This window comes from Solea senegalensis, unplaced genomic scaffold (genome assembly GCF_019176455.1).
Source record: "Solea senegalensis isolate Sse05_10M unplaced genomic scaffold, IFAPA_SoseM_1 scf7180000017324, whole genome shotgun sequence".
Classification (NCBI taxonomy): domain Eukaryota; kingdom Metazoa; phylum Chordata; class Actinopteri; order Pleuronectiformes; family Soleidae; genus Solea; species Solea senegalensis.
In genome coordinates, this window is record NW_025322341.1 from 1 (window position 1) to 17,135 (window position 17,135).

The following is a 17,135-nucleotide window of genomic DNA, read 5'->3' on the forward strand; positions in this document are numbered from 1 at the left end:
ATATATATATATATAAACCTAAATATATATATATGTATAAGATGTTATGGTCTATTTGTTTACGTCCTTGTCATTGTTAATTAAAAAATCGCCGTTGTTTCAAGAATTGCTGTTGCTTTTAATAAATATATAGACCTAAATACCTTTTTTCTTTTTCTCTAATTGTTTGTGTATTGCTTGGTCATTGTTGCTATTCTGTGTTAGTTCACTCAAAAAAATAACTTGTTCCCGGAACATAATAAAATTATGGAAATAATTTCCACCTAAATAAAATGCTTTAATTTAGCAAGAAACAATTTTGTTGAGTGACCTGAATGTAAATATGATGGGTCAACATGATGCATTTGCATTAGTGTTACTTAATTACCAGTGGTCAGTCCAACTAGATTTGTAAGGGTAAATGTAACATACTAATGTAATTTTGTAATGCCATTTAAACATGTATGATATGATTATGAGTTACTTAATTTAATATGGTAGTTACAACTACTTTTTAAAACAGTGCAGTACATGAATTAATTGTGCTGAGCCAACAACACAAAGTTAGGTGGAAGTGGTTTAGCCCAAGAGACATGAAAATGAACACAATAGTACTTATTCAGAAAATAAACAATTAACATACATATTCAGCAATATAAACAAATGTCAACCTATATACCCCCAGCTGGTGTCAAGTTTGGAAAATAATAACACGAAGAAAAGAGCTCAAGTGGCTTTTGAGAAATCTGCAACATACATTCCTATACACTTAGACAAAACCATTGAACAACTCACATTAAGTGTTTATGTAACCCGGGTGAAAAACCCCATTGTCATTATTATTCCCTTTTTTTTGTGAAGCGTTAAATGATGCCGTGTGTCATTACGTCGTGCCGTTACGTCATTTCGTCGCGTCGTTACGTCATCACATTGCGCCGTAACATAACTCCGGTGGGGCTCGCTGCCGGCAGCAGTGAGAGGAGCACGCCGGGGAAATGTTTGCAGGAGGTACGTTGTAGTACGCCGCGGAATATCGTAATTTAAACACTCTGGAACTAAATGCATTACAGTAACCTAATGTTGAAACATAGGAGCCGACTACCGGAGCCGCTGATCATACGATTCGGAGACCTAGTCTAAATGAATCATGGAATTGGTGAGTTGCGCTAACGCTACATATTACTTGATGCGGTAAATGCCTGTTTCTTTGAATATGTCCTACCACAGAAAATATTAAGCATGCTAAGGTTGTTGGTGATACTGAAATGATTGATAAATATTGTAATATAACAAATATTGTTATTTATTTATAGTGATTTAATTATATTGTACAATATTGTGATTGATATACTGATATGTATTGGGATTATTGTGTGATTATGAGATATTTAATAGGTCCTGTTTTCCATACAGGCCAGGTGATGGCGAGAAGTATAAGAGTATAGTCAAGTTTGAAGATCCTTGGAAACCTCCACTGCTTTGGTCGGGCTGGTAGGAGGCTCCTTGGCACAGGCGCTCCTCTCTCTCTGCCCTTACACTCATTTAACATTCCACACCTACATTACACACATTCACCCATTAATACAGACTGTTCCCTAAAACTTATTTATTGTCAATTTGTATATATATATGATCGGAACTGTACATATTGTATTGTTGTATATGAATGGCCATTTGTATTTTGTTAAATAATTCTGGTAATGGTTCACAATTATATGGTGTCACCAAACTTAAACTGCGTTCTGTGTCTTCCTCTCCACTCCTAGAGTCAGACCTGTTCTTCTGAATTCAGCCCAAACCTTAGACTTTCGAAACGCATCTAAATAATAGCTATCTGTTAAACTAATTGTACCTTATTAGGGTAGTGTACATGTTACATATTGTGGCGAGCTAGCCAGGAGTGGAGAAAGACTTGAACATTTGTGGTTTTTTTTGGTTTTCATATATTCATATATTTGTGTAGTGGTAATAATAATAATGGACATATTCGAGAAGCGTGGCATTAAGATTCCGAATGCAGTTTTGATAAAGGAAGCAACAAAAACTGAAACAGATGATGAAGTAGTCGACTTTTTACAGCAGTACGGTTCTATTTTAAAATTTGAACGTATCGATGATGAACCCGATTCTGTTTTTCACCAGTCGATTGTGATTGAATATAATTCCACCGCTGCAGTAGTTGCGTTACGTCCACTTCTACCGTATATATATGAGTGTGATGGCGATGATGTTACTTATAAGATCTTGGACCTATCTACTGTCTGCGCGCATGAGGTTGGGAGGTCACAAACTAAGAACTACCTCTCTGAATTACAAAAAGTTGCGAAATGGACAGGCCAAGATTTTGCGGTTGTCCTTAACGGGGTAATGTCTCTGTTTGGTCAGTCAGTCACCCAGCTTGATCCTACTGCTACTGATGTGGAGACTTCGTTGGATGATGGAAAGCCACCGTCTGCTGTCATAGTCAATCTGTCGACCCCAGCACTGCTCTCTGCTGCCACCTTTGGTCATTCACTTGGACCTGCTTCTTCAGACCAGAGCACAGAACCACGCACAAGGGCCCAGCCGGACCCTACAGCCCAACACGCCTCAAGATCCTCGTTACCAGCTATGTCACATGCTAACCTTAATCCACCTGAAGTTCAACGCTATGTGGTTGAGCATATCGTCAAGAACAGCGACAGTGCTATGCACCCTGCACAGCGTCTGAGAACATTCTCTGGAAGATCACCCAGAACTCAAACCGAGTCAGATTACGACACATGGCGTTCCGGAGTTGAACTGCTATTACAAGATCCTGCAGTGTCCGACCTACAGCGTTCACGAAGGATCTTTGACAGCTTGTTACCACCTGCTGCTGATGTGATTAAGCACTTGAAACCCGACACTCCACCAACAGTGTATCTACAGACACTTGATTCAGCGTACGGTACGGTGCAGGATGGCGATGAGCTATACGCCAAATTCATGGACACATTCCAGGATGCTGGAGAGAAACCGTCCCACTATTTGCAACGTCTGCAAGTGGCGTTGAACCAGGCTGTGAAACGAGGCGGAGTTTTAAATAAAGACTTTGATCGACACCTACTGACTCAGTTCTGCCGTGGCTGTTGGGACAATTCTCTCATCATAGAACTCCAATTAAAGCAACGGAAACATAATCCCCCATCGTTTGCTGAATTTCTGCTACTTCTACGAACTGAGGAAGATCGAGATGCTGCAAAAACTATTCGCATGAAGCAACATCTAGGCTCTTCACGACCCAGAGCTGCCACTAACATGCAGTATGCCTACACCGACAGTGCAGGAAAAGGAGAGATTGCTGCACTTACCAACATCACGCAGCAACTCGCTCAACAACTGGCCGATATACAGAAGCAGCTTGCAAATCTCACTGTTGTCCGGTCAAGCTCCAGTCAATCCACTGCTTTCAAACCCACACCTGGTCACAAGTGGGGTGAGGGGCAGGGGGCGGGCAAGCCATCAAAGAACCCGTCTTCTGTTCCCAAGCCAGGCTACTGCTATCGGTGTGGTGAAGATGGCCATATAAAGACTCATTGTGACAATCCCCCAAACTCTGCACTTGTCGCCGCAAAGAGGAAGCAGTTCAGCGAAAAGCAGCAAAGATGGCAGAAATCGAATACTCCGACAATGTCCTAACCAGAGAAACCATGTTGAATGTTATGAATTAACCCAGATTACTCCCGCTGTTCCAGCTAGGTTACCCAAAGGCCTGGTTGGATCCTGCTGCACAGCCAACATCAAAATCTCTGGTGAAGAATTTCACTGTTTGTTGGATACAGGATCGCAAGTCACTACGATCCCGGTGTCGTTCTACAACCAGCATTTCGCCAACCAATCTGTTAAACCCTTGCGTGATTTACTGCAAGTTGAAGGAGCCGCGGGGCAAGTAATTCCTTATCTTGGATATGTGGAGATGGTGGTTACATTCCCCAGTGAGTTTCTGGGAGTTGATTTGGATGTCTCCACGCTAGCACTTGTTGTTCCTGACGTTGGAGCCCATCAGTCCCCAGTGTTAATTGGCATGAACACCTTGGAGCCGCTGTACAACCAGTACATTGGAAGTGAATACACTAACTTCCAGCCGACTGGCCATGGCTACAAAGCAGTGCTGAAACTACTGCAGATCCGCCACCAGCAACACCAGGTGGGCAGCAATGGAGTGGTAAGGTTAGCCAGCAAAGCTCCCATCCTCGTCCCTGCTGGTCACACCACCCTCATAGATGGTTCCATCCACACCAGCATGCTGTTTCCTGGTCAATGGGCCCTTGTGGAGCATCCAGCTTCACCACTGCCAGGTGGGCTGTGTGTCAAAAGCTCTTTGATCATGCTCCCAAGTCAACCCCAAGAGAAGATCACAGTCATCCTCAGCAATGAGTCGGATCAGGACGTGACCATCCCACCTCTCTCTACCATCGCTGAACTGGCAGTTTCGCCCCAGATCTTATCGCACACTGTGTCAACAAGCCGGTCATCATCAGAAACTTCCCCTACTCTGAAGTTGGATTTTGGAGAATCACCTATTCCACCAGAGTGGAAGAGGAGAATCACTGAGAAGCTCAACAACATTCCTGATGTTTTTGCACTTAGTGATATGGACTTTGGATGCACAGACAAGGTGAAACATCGCATAAAGCTACACGATGAAACTCCATTCAAGCACAGGGCTAGGCCCATCCACCCTCAAGACATTGAAGCAGTCCGACAGCATCTAAGGGACCTTCTAGAGGCTGGTGTCATTCGTGAATCGGAGTCGTCATTTTCATCGCCAATTGTTGTTGTCCGTAAAAAGAATGGTGACATACGGTTGTGCATTGATTACAGAAGACTGAACCTTCAGACCGTTAAAGATGCCTATCCCCTGCCAAACCTGGAGGAGTCGCTGTCTGCTTTGTCCGGGTCCAAATGGTTCAGTGTTCTCGATTTTAAATCTGGATATTATCAGATCGAAATGAATGAAGAAGACAAAACTAAAACGGCTTTTGTGACACCCATTGGATTTTGGGAATTCAACCGAATGCCTCAAGGAGTAACAAATGCTCCATCAACATTCCAGCGGTTAATGGAGAAGAGCATGGGAGATCTACATCTAAAAGATGTTCTGGTTTATCTTGATGATCTTATTGTCTTCTCAGATACACTGGAGGAACACGAGCGGAGGTTGCTGCAAGTATTACATCGCTTGGAAGAATACGGTCTCAAGCTTTCTCCCGAGAAATGTAAATTTTTCCAGACGTCCGTTAAATACTTGGGACACATTGTTTCAGAGAAGGGGGTCGAGACTGATCCAGATAAGATCTTTGCTCTAAAATCGTGGCCAATTCCAAGAACCCTGAAGGAGCTCAAATCATTCCTGGGATTCGCTGGATATTACCGGAGGTTCATAAAAGGGTACTCCGCCATTGCAAAACCCCTCAATGATTTGACGCGTGGCTATACACCTACCTCCAAAGTTCAGAAAAGGTCCAGTCCAGTAAAAACCCATGACTCGAAACAGCCCTTTGGAGAGCGATGGTCCCCCACCTGCCAGTTTGCATTTGAAATGCTCATTGAAAAGTTGACCAGTTCCCCAGTTCTTGGCTTTGCTGACCCAAAGCTGCAATATATTTTGCATACTGACGCCAGTACCACTGGGCTTGGAGCAGCTCTATACCAAGAGCAAGAGGGTCGGCTGAGAGTAATCGCCTATGCCAGTCGTGGCCTGTCAGCGAGCGAGTCGAGGTATCCTGCACACAAGTTAGAATTTCTTGCATTGAAATGGAGTGTGTGCGAAAAGTTCCATGACTATCTGTATGGAGCCAGCTTTGTGGTAGTGACTGATAACAACCCGCTCACTTACCTGTTAACAACTGCAAAGTTAGACGCCGCCAGTCACAGATGGCTTGCTACCCTGTCCACCTACACTTAAACCTTGACGCTGACGCTCTATCTCGCCGCCCTCACAGCCACCCTACTGACCTCACAGAACAGAAAGATTGGGACCTGATCAACAAGTTTACGACAGAGCGAGTCATTAAATCTGGTGAATTGGAAGAACTCAACACAGACATTATCTCTGCCATCTGTCACCGCTGTCTTGTCACCAATCAGTCCAGCAGTTCGGCAGGGAGTCCCATTGCCTTGGTCAAGTCTTTGAGCCTGTCAGCTAAAGCCCTTCCTGACTGTTATGCCAGCGAGAACCTCCATGGCTTACCAGTTGTTCCCTCCCTGTCACACCTCAGCCTTAAGGAAAAGCAACGTGCTGATCCATTACATTACATGTCATTTAGCAGACGCTTTTATCCAAAGCGACTTACAAAAGTGCATTTAAACATTTGGGTACATGTAAGAGCTAGAAGTAAGTAAGAGCTTCAAGTAGAACAAACAATTAAGTGCTAGTCATAAGTGCGATGTACAAGTTTTTTGTTTTTTTTTTTGTTTTTTTTTCGTCTTAGTCGAGGTAGAGTCGGAAGAAATGTGTTTTTAGTCGGCGTCGGAAGATGTGGAGGCTTTCAGCTGTCCGGATGTCGATGGGGAGGGCGTTCCACCATTTGGGAGCGAGGATCCAGTCATAAGAGAGGTTATCTACCAGATGGAGACTGGGGAAAAGGTTCCCCCAACAGCAAGGCAAGAACTTCCAGACCTTGTGCGGTTGTTGAGGGAGCTAAACCGCCTCGAACTGCAAGAGGACATCTTGTACAGAAGGAGGCGAGATGGAGAAGAAGTCTTGTTTCAGCTGGTGTTACCGGAGGAGCTGAGGTCAATCGTGCTTACAAGCTTGCATGATGACATGGGCCACATGGGCCTCGAGCGGACCCTAGACCTTGTACAGTCCCGGTTTTTCTGGCCCTGCATGGCAGCTGACATTGAAACTAAGATTAAGACCTGCAACCGTTGTGTGAGACGCAAGGCGCTCCCAGAGAGATCAGCACCACTTGTTAACATTAAAACCACTCGTCCCTTGGAGTTACTCTGCATGGATTATTTGTCACTTGAACCAGATCAAAGCAATACAAAAGACATTCTCGTCTTCACGGATCACTTTACAAAGTTTGCAATAGCCATTCCCACAGCAAACCAAAAGGCGAAGACAGTGGCAAAATGTTTATGGGAGAACTTCATAGTGTGTTATGGGATACCAGAACGCCTCCACACAGACCAAGGGCCTGACTTTGAGTCCAAGTTGATTAAGGAGCTTTGCCAATTCTCTGGGATCGTAAAAACACGAACAACCCCTTACCATCCTCGGGGAAACCCAGTTGAGAGATTCAACCGGACCCTGCTCAACATGCTTGGAACGCTCGAGCGCAAGCAAAAAGCTAGATGGAAGGACTATGTGAAACCGTTAGTGCACGCTTACAACTGCACACGGAATGATGTCACCGGCTTTACACCATATGAATTAATGTTCGGCCGTTCACCACGTCTTCCAGTGGATCTGGCTTTTGGCCTGCCTGTGTGGGAGCATCAGACTACTTCTCACTCTCAGTATGTTGAGGACCTGCGGTCCAGACTTGAGGAAAGCTTCCAGCTGGCTTTGAAGAATGCTGTAAAATCTGGCGAAAGAAATAAAGCCCGCTTTGATCAATGAGACATCGAGTCTGAAAGAAGGTGATCGAGTTTTGGTGCGAAATGTACGACTTCGTGGCAAGCACAAACTGGAGGATAAATGGGAGCAGGATGTCTATGTTGTTGTAAAACGTGTTGGAGACCTGCCCGTGTACACAGTGCAGCCTGAAGATAGGGCGGATGTACCGACTCGTACACTACACCGAGATTTACTTCTTCCATGTTCCTTCCTACCTGTATGTGGTCATTCAGATCCTGCACCAGTTACACCTCCACGTCGTCCTCAAACCCGGAGCCAGAATCCAGCTAGTGTTGATCACACTGAAGATTTGTTTGAGGAGGAAGATGGATGGAATGTGCCTGAAGTTCAGATCAAGCCAGCCACATTCCAGTTCCAAAGTTCACATGTGGAACCCTCTTCTGAATACAGTACTCAGTCTCTATCCAGGACTGTTGGTCTACCTGTGTTCTCGGAGGATGCTGTATGTTCTGATCTGGAAATTGTGCACTTACCTGTTGATGGGGAGTCTTCTGCTGAGTCCATAGCTTCTCTACCTGTGGGAGAAGAGGAGCCTGCGCTTGGTGAAGCAGTATCTGTGACTGATGGGATACTACCTACCTGTGTTCTTGAAATTCTACCTGTTGAAGGATCAGTACTTCCTGACCAAGCAGAGACATCACCCAGCCAAAGTGAGCAATTGCTCAGTCCATCTCCGATATCAGTTACAGCTCCAAACTTACCTGATCCAGTCGATGAATCGATTCCTGTCGCCAGACGTTCTACTCGGCAGCGTCAACCTCCTAATCGCCTTGAGTATGTGGCATTAGGTAATCCGCTTATGACGGTCGTGCAGACACTTTTTCATGGGTTGGTTAATGCTTATAGCGACGCATTTAGTACCGCAGCAGTAAAATCTTGTGTTTACGATGTTTAGCATGCATCAGGAGTTGCATGGTCTAAAGGGGGGAGGGTGTAACCCGGGTGAAAAACCCCATTGTCATTATTATTCCCTTTTTTTTGTGAAGCGTTAAATGATGCCGTGTGTCATTACGTCGTGCCGTTACGTCATTTCGTCGCGTCGTTACGTCATCACATTGCGCCGTAACATAACTCCGTTGGGGCTCGCTGCCGGCAGCAGTGAGAGGAGCACGCCGGGGAAATGTTTGCAGGAGGTACGTTGTAGTACGCCGCGGAATATCGTAATTTAAACACTCTGGAACTAAATGCATTACAGTAACCTAATGTTGAAACATAGGAGCCGACTACCGGAGCCGCTGATCATACGATTCGGAGACCTAGTCTAAATGAATCATGGAATTGGTGAGTTGCGCTAACGCTACATATTACTTGATGCGGTAAATGCCTGTTTCTTTGAATATGTCCTACCACAGAAAATATTAAGCATGCTAAGGTTGTTGGTGATACTGAAATGATTGATAAATATTGTAATATAACAAATATTGTTATTTATTTATAGTGATTTAATTATATTGTACAATATTGTGATTGATATACTGATATGTATTGGGATTATTGTGTGATTATGAGATACTTAATAGGTCCTGTTTTCCATACAGGCCAGGTGATGGCGAGAAGTATAAGAGTATAGTCAAGTTTGAAGATCCTTGGAAACCTCCACTGCTTTGGTCGGGCTGGTAGGAGGCTCCTTGGCACAGGCGCTCCTCTCTCTCTGCCCTTACACTCAATTAACATTCCACACCTACATTACACACATTCACCCATTAATACAGACTGTTCCCTAAAACTTATTTATTGTCAATTTGTATATATATATGATCGGAACTGTACATATTGTATTGTTGTATATGAATGGCCATTTGTATTTTGTTAAATAATTCTGGTAATGGTTCACAATTATATGGTGTCACCAAACTTAAACTGCGTTCTGTGTCTTCCTCTCCACTCCTAGAGTCAGACCTGTTCTTCTGAATTCAGCCCAAACCTTAGACTTTCGAAGCTATAACGCATCTAAATAATAGCTATCTGTTAAACTAATTGTACCTTATTAGGGTAGTGTACATGTTACATTTATATTTAGTGCTTTCTGACTAAAAAAAAACAATCAAATCAAAGCTGGTTACAAAGCTATATGCAGAAAGTGGTCCTGGCAACTGAGTGCAAAGAAAAATGTTTGAGAACAAACTGAAAATACTGCATTGTGCATACTTATATCTCAAGTGTCAAAGTAGTTTCCTTTTGAAAAGAACACTTTTTTTTAACCCTACCTTTGTTTCAAACCATTTTAATGTGTAACCCCAAAATAGAAACAGTCAGAAGTATTAAAACAAAAACACAGCTTCCGATTTTAGTAAATTCTCTAATGGCTTCAAATACCTTCCCATAAGAGTAACCCTATCTGTAGTTTACTCTATTGAGGATGACTAACGTGCAAGTAGAGTTTTCAGTGTTTGATTTTTTTTTGAGAGTCCGTTTCCATCAAGAAGATCATCATGGAGATGATCTTCTGGAAAGCTTCAAATGTGTATCTCAGTTCTGGCGGGTAGCTGAGGTCAAGAGCATAAACAAGCGCGAACAACATCACCACAGCAAGTGGTATGTTTCCCAACTCATGCAGAACTTCCACACCCTCCAGAACAATACCTACATCTTCCGGTCCAACATCTGGCTCCTCGCCTTCCTTGCGAATGACAAAGATTCCAAATGTAGTCTCCGTGATTGCAGCTTCAATGCTTTGACCATCCGTGTTCTTCACAGAAATAAGGGGGAAATATAGGATATATATGTAAAGATTTGTTGTCCCATTTTACACACACACAGAGTAAAACAGCTATCATTTATCAAATTTATATTAATTAATATGTAGGACTGGTGAATAAAAACTAAATTACATACCATGTATTCTTTCACAAGGTTCTTGGGCTCTTCATTCAGGTACACACACAGGGCTTTGATGATGCACTCTCTTCTGACATCAATGGCATCAGTCTGAGTATTTAGGACATACTCACTTCTACAACTGACTCGGAGAACCCGTACAAGATTTCCAATGTGCCTGGACTGTCTGTTTAAGCACAAATGGCAAATAAAAACCTTGAAAAAAGATAACCTATTAATCAACAGGTAGAGAAGATTTCACAAACAAAACATTGAATTAAACTTTCTTTCAAATGTAACGATCTTTATTGACCATTGTTTATGATATATGAAGTCACAATATCCATGGGGCAGTGGTTGTATGTTCAATCATAGAAATCATTAATCATAGAAATGTCAAATGAAAGCATGTGGTCCCAGGAAACAGTAACTACCATTGCAACATCAGTGGACATCGTCACATCTGCCTAAGGTTCATATTTATCAGATCCTTCTTCAAAAAAGTGCATTACCCACATCTAGTTTTATTTCTCTCCAACCCTCTGACAGTTCCTCTTTAATGTCATGCATTAAGTTTGAAATATTAAAGCTGTACAGGTTTGACAGTTTCACATTTTTTCTATTATCATACCTGGGTGATGGGTAACATGATGCTCCTAATTTTTCATCCTTGAACGCCACCTTTCTTGCCAGACACCCTCATCAACTTCGAAGAGTGAGCATCCAGCTTGGAGAAGAACTTGGACAGCAAACTGACGGTTGTAATCCTCTTGAATTCAGCAGTTAGCTTAAACGGAAAAAAAGGGCACACAAAAGCAAATTTGACTATCATAGCATTGAAATGAGCTACTAGTTCAACAATTGTCATCTATCACCAAATCCTGAATCAGCTCACGAGTTACTTCAAAGGCTTGCCCACATTTTGTTGGCTGATATAAATCACACTGTACATATTAAATGAAGACAACATATTTCAATTAAAGTGAATGAGCACTGTGCTATTATTCACCTACCTCACGTACACAGAAGAGAGCTGGCCATCTGGTTTTGTAATCCGCAATTAAGGGTGCATCACGAATAACTTCTTGCCTTCTGTGTGCAAAGGTCTTCTCCATCATTGCTGCCAGTGTGTCCTCATTGTTCCTTTTCCTTACGTCTAAAAGCAGGTTCTCTCTTATCTTTTCAAGTGTCTCTGCAGATTCACCAGATGGGTAGGTGGGGCAGTAATTTACTTGGGCTCTTCTGGGCTTCTTTACACCATAAGCAGGAGTGCATTTGTCTACAGGTTTATTTGTCAGGGAATTCAGTTCCACCTCTGGACATCCAAGCCGCTTGAGCTTCCTCCTGTAGTTGGCAAGTTTGTACTTTAAGCTCACCTTCCAGCCACCATATCCAGTGGCAGAGCCTGGCTCTTTCAAACATGGATGTGATGACACAAGGGCTTCGGCAACCTCTTCAACCTCATTGTCTGAGGGGTACACTTTGTATTTAACAATTTCTTCAGCTAAACTGTCAAGAATGGCAGTTTTAAGTCTCATGTCTGGATTCAATAAAGTTCCGCTCTCTTTGAATGCAGTATTGGCTCTGTCCAGCTGCAGCTCACAATCATATGGGAATCGAGGAAGAAAAAAAACAACAGGCCATCCAGAGGATCTTGAAGGGATGGACTCAGGTGAAGACAAAATATCTGTAAATATCACACAAGCTACCAGATGAAAGTGATGACTCATTACCAGACCCTGATGTGGCAGGAGTGGAGTAGGGTGGAGGGGGTGAACCACCAGGCAGGACAGAGGCAGCTGAATCAAAGACAAGTTTTAAGGTACTTTTGTCCTGGATCTCTGACATTGAAGTCAAGTTGGTAAATTCACTGCCAAACTCCGTATCCATAAATTGCAGCCTGAAGTGCTCCTCTACCCCTCTTTATGTTCTGAACAAGTTCACCAACAGTCTCTGGAAGCCCATCTTGCAGGGTCAGTCTCTGGGAATCGTTTATCCCCGAGGATGATTCTGAGTTTCACTGTAGCCATTTCACAATAATCTGGGAATAAAAACAAACACACGTATAAAAATCTATTTGTACAAGTGTACATATTATCTAAGGTTGAGAGACTTATTTTCATTGGTTATCCTAAAATATAATATCTAGATTCATCATTATACATGTAATTTCTGGAAAAAAAAACAAAAAAAAAACTGTTCTCAAAAGCCCAAAGCAATAATTGTAAAGCTGTCTGTTACAAAACTTATTTCAGACAGAAAGCTACGAGTTACATGATACATAATATAGCTACCTAGTTTATGATATTGCCAATTTAATGCTGCATTTATTGTCATTTTTGCATTCAATTATTTTTCACCAGTTCATCTATTTTCAGGCTAGTTTAAGCATTGTTTTGATAAATCTATAACTCATAAGCACACCTATTTTTTTTTTAATTCCAAGAGAGCAGTGACAGTCCAAATAACATAACATGTCTTTTTAATGTCACCATTCTGAGACCCCCTACAAAGTAGTCTACCAGAGGGTAGTCATCTGCTAGGTCACTAAGCTCAATCAGATCTATGTCTTTGGTTGGACATGGCATGAGCTCAAAGGCTCTGTGATGCTCACTATACCACCCACTAAGTCTCTTAACCATAAAAAAACAGTCTCTCCTGAATAACAAAAATGTGAACAATCTGTCCAAAATCAGGAAGTCCACTTGTAGACCCATGAGCTATAATCATGCCCTTTTTGAAACTTACACCTTTGGTTGACATAGACCTAGTTAAATGCACCTCTCTTGTACCAGGAAATTTTTGCTTAATATTCTCAACAATTTCGTCTTTTAATACATCGACAGAAACTGTTGAGACACTTGTCATCTCAAGAACAGGCCTTTCAAAACTCGATGCTCTCATGTGATATGAAATCATGAACTGATGCTTAAAAGCTAGTGAGAGGGGCACATTTTTGAAGCAGTTGGAGTGTTGAATGACATGCTTAAAAAAACTGTGCTTAGCCTCGAATCACATTGTCCAGAGACCAACGACAGGACCAAACTTCCTGATGAGTGTAGGATAGTGCTCTAAGTAATGGTGTTTGGGTAGAAGCTGCACATTAGGAAAGAGTTCTTGGTATCTTTTACGGTGCTCTGAAAAAGATACCAAGAACTCTTGGGACAGCTAGTTTTGTAGATGAGTCTGCGTGTGTCGTCAACGTTGTCGTATGCTAACTCGTGAGTTTAGTTAGCTGTGTGCATGGTGAAAGTCGGATATTAATCCACTCTAATAAAACACCCAGTAACAAAAAAAAAATCATCCGAAATGCAAAAGAGGACAATAACCAACTGTCGATAACATTTCTGCAGCCATATTGTTTTCTGTTCAATGGATGGTAAAGGTGATGTGATGTTGTATCTCAAAATGGCGGTTCCTCTTTACCTGCCAGGTCAAAGGCCATGCCACCTTTCACCATGGCCTTCAGAGAGGGGAACTACTAATTAGGAATGTGCACATTACTGCCACCTACTGCTCTGGAGTTGTAAGCAGAATTGGTTTGCAATCTTAACCCATTAGAATTAGGTTGTTTTAACATAAATTATTCTAGTAAATTTTTAATTGTTGCATTTAATGCTAAAACTGCATGTTTTAAAACTGTTCAACTACAAAAAATGATTTTATATAATAGAAGTTACATGTTAGACTTAGGATAAGGTAACAGACACCCAGTTTTCATTTTTTGAGTGTTGTTTTTAGTTTAGTGTGTTTCCGCGTTTTCACGGCAGGGATAGCGTCTGCTGAGACGCTGGTTCCCCGGCCACGGTGCGTGTTGCGCCGGCTCCGCGGCTGTTGTGCGTTTCGCACTGCGGTTCCGGTGCTGTGCGCTGCGGCGGCGGTACGTGTCGTGACCGGGGAGCCTGGTGGTTCCGCGGCAGCGGTGCGTGTCGCGCCGGAGTGTCGATATTGACTGTGCGCCACGCCGCGCGGCTTCAGTGAGGACCGACACGCACCTGGCCGGGCGCACCGCACTTCATTGTATCTCAAAAAAAGAAAATAATAGCCATTGTATTACAAGCTTGTGCATTTGAAATTGTATTGTAGCTTGAGCGTGCGCATGAGTTTATTTGTCAATGTGTGCCGTGATTTCATAGCGCTGGCCACGGTGATGAAATGAGCCTCGGTGTGGAAGCGTCACGGGATGACCTCATTATATAATTCCAGATTTTGGCTATGTTTGCACTGAGTATGTTTACTTTATTTCAAAAATGTAGCCATAATGGTCTCCAGTTTTAGCGGTGCATGTTGCGCCCAGTGTCAACGTGGATTGCGCGCAACGCCGCACCACACTTCCTTGTATCTTAAAAAAAAAAAAAACAATAGCTGCTGTATTACAAGCTTGTGCATTTGAAATTGTAATGTAGCTTGAGCATGCGCATGAGTTTATTTGTCAGTGTGTCCCGTAATTTCATAGCGCTGTCCATGGTGGTGAAATGAGCCTCGGTGTGGAAGCGTCACGGGGTGACCTCATTATATAATTCCAGATTTTGGCTATGTTTACACTGAGTGTGTTTCCATAATTTCAACAATTACCATAATGGTCTCCAGTTTTAGCGGTGCGTGTTGCGCGAGTGTCGACGTGGACTGTGCGCAGCGCAGTGCTGCACCGCACTTCCTTGTATCTTAAAAAAGAAAAGAATAGCCGCTGTGTTACAACCTTGTGCATTTGAAATTGTATTGTAGCTTGAGCGTGCGCATGAGTTTATTTGTCAATGTGTCCCGTGATTTCATAGCGCTGTCCATGGTGGTGAAATGAGCCTCGGTGTGGAAGCGTCACGGGGTGACCTCATTATATAATTCCAGATTTTGGCTATGTTTGCAATGAGTGTGTTTCCTTAATTTCAACAATGTAGCGATAATGGTCTCCAGTTTTAGCAGTGCGTGTTGCGCCCAGTGTCAACGTGGATTGCGCGCAACGCCGCACCACACTTCCTTGTATCTTAAAAAAAAGAAAACAATAGCTGCTGTATTACAACCTTGTGCATTTGAAATTGTATTGTAGCTTGAGCGTGCGCATGAGTTTATTTGTCAATGTGTCCCGTGATTTCATAGCGCTGTCCACGGTGATGAAATGAGCCTCGGTGTGGAAGCGTCACGGGATGACCTCATTATATAATTCCAGATTTTGGCTATGTTTGCACTGAGTATGTTTACTTTATTTCAAAAATGTAGCCATAATGGTCTCAAGTTTTAGCGGTGCGTGTTGCGCCCAGTGTCAACGTGGATTGCGCGCAACGCCGCACCACACTTCCTTGTATCTTAAAAAAACAACAACAATAGCTGCTGTATTACAACCTTGTGCATTTGAAATTGTATTGTAGCTTGAGCGTGCGCATGAGTTTATTTGTCAATGTGTGCCGTGATTTCATAGCGCTGTCCACGGTGATGAAATGAGCCTCGGTGTGGAAGCGTCACGGGATGACCTCATTATATAATTCCAGATTTTGGCTATGTTTGCACTGAGTATGTTTACTTTATTTCAAAAATGTAGCCATAATGGTCTCCAGTTTTAGCGGTGCGTGTTGCGCCCAGTGTCAACGTGGATTGCGCGCAACGCTGCACCGCACTTCCTTGTATCTTAAAAAAAAAGAAAAGAATAGCCGCTGTATTACAACCTTGTGCATTTGAAATTGTATTGTAGCTTGAGCGTGCGCATGAGTTTATTTGTCAATGTGTGCCGTGATTTCATAGCGCTGTCCACGGGGATGAAATGAGCCTCGGTGTGGAAGCGTCACGGGATGACCTCATTATATAATTCCAGATTTTGGCTATGTTTGCACTGAGTATGTTTACTTTATTTCAAAAATGTAGCCATAATGGTCTCCAGTTTTAGCGGTGCGTGTTGCGCGAGTGTCGACGTGGACTGTGCGCAGCGCAGTGCTGCACCGCACTTCCTTGTATCTTAAAAAAGAAAAGAATAGCCGCTGTGTTACAACCTTGTGCATTTGAAATTGTATTGTAGCTTGAGCGTGCGCATGAGTTTATTTGTCAATGTGTCCCGTGATTTCATAGCGCTGTCCACGGTGGTGAAATGAGCCTCGGTGTGGAAGCGTCACGGGGTGACCTCATTATATAATTCCAGATTTTGGCTATGTTTGCACTGAGTATGTTCACTTAATTTCAACAATGTAGCCATAATGGTCTCCAGTTTTAGCGGTGCTTGTTGCGCGAGTGTTGACGTGGACTGTGCGCAGCGCAACGCCGCACCACACTTCCTTGTATCTTAAAAAAAAGAGAACAATAGCTGCTGTATTACAACCTTGTGCATTTGAAATTGTATTGTAGCTTGAGCGTGCGCATGAGTTTATTTGTCAATGTGTCCCGTGATTTCATAGCGCTGTCCATGGTGGTGAAATGAGCCTCGGTGTGGAAGCGTCACGGGGTGACCTCATTATATAATTTCAGATTTTGGCTATGTTTGCACTGAGTATGTTTACTTAATTTCAACAATGTAGCCATAATGGTCTCCAGTTTTAGCGGTGCTTGTTGCGCGAGTGTTGACGTGGACTGTGCGCAGCGCAACGCCGCATCACACTTCCTTGTATCTTAAAAAAAACAAAACAATAGCTGCTGTATTACAAGCTTGTGCATTTGAAATTGTATTGTAGCTTGAGCGTGCGCATGAGTTTATTTGTCAATGTGTCCCGTGCGCAGTGCAGCGCGGCACCGCACTTCCTTGTATCTTAAA

The 17,135-nt window shown here is 42.9% G+C and overlaps 2 long non-coding RNA genes across 2 annotated transcripts; both read left to right on the forward strand.

The window, feature by feature from the left end:
* Positions 1 to 934: 934 nt before the first annotated feature.
* Positions 935 to 1,495, forward strand: LOC122764221. The gene is made up of 3 exons (XR_006359581.1): positions 935 to 987; positions 1,071 to 1,135; positions 1,393 to 1,495. It is a non-coding gene; the product is annotated as an uncharacterized LOC122764221 (long non-coding RNA).
* A 7,085-nt stretch (positions 1,496 to 8,580) lies between these two features.
* On the forward strand, positions 8,581 to 9,448 carry LOC122764222. Its single transcript, XR_006359582.1, has 2 exons — positions 8,581 to 8,869; positions 9,127 to 9,448. It is a non-coding gene; the product is annotated as an uncharacterized LOC122764222 (long non-coding RNA).
* The last annotated feature ends 7,687 nt before the right edge of the window (positions 9,449 to 17,135 follow it).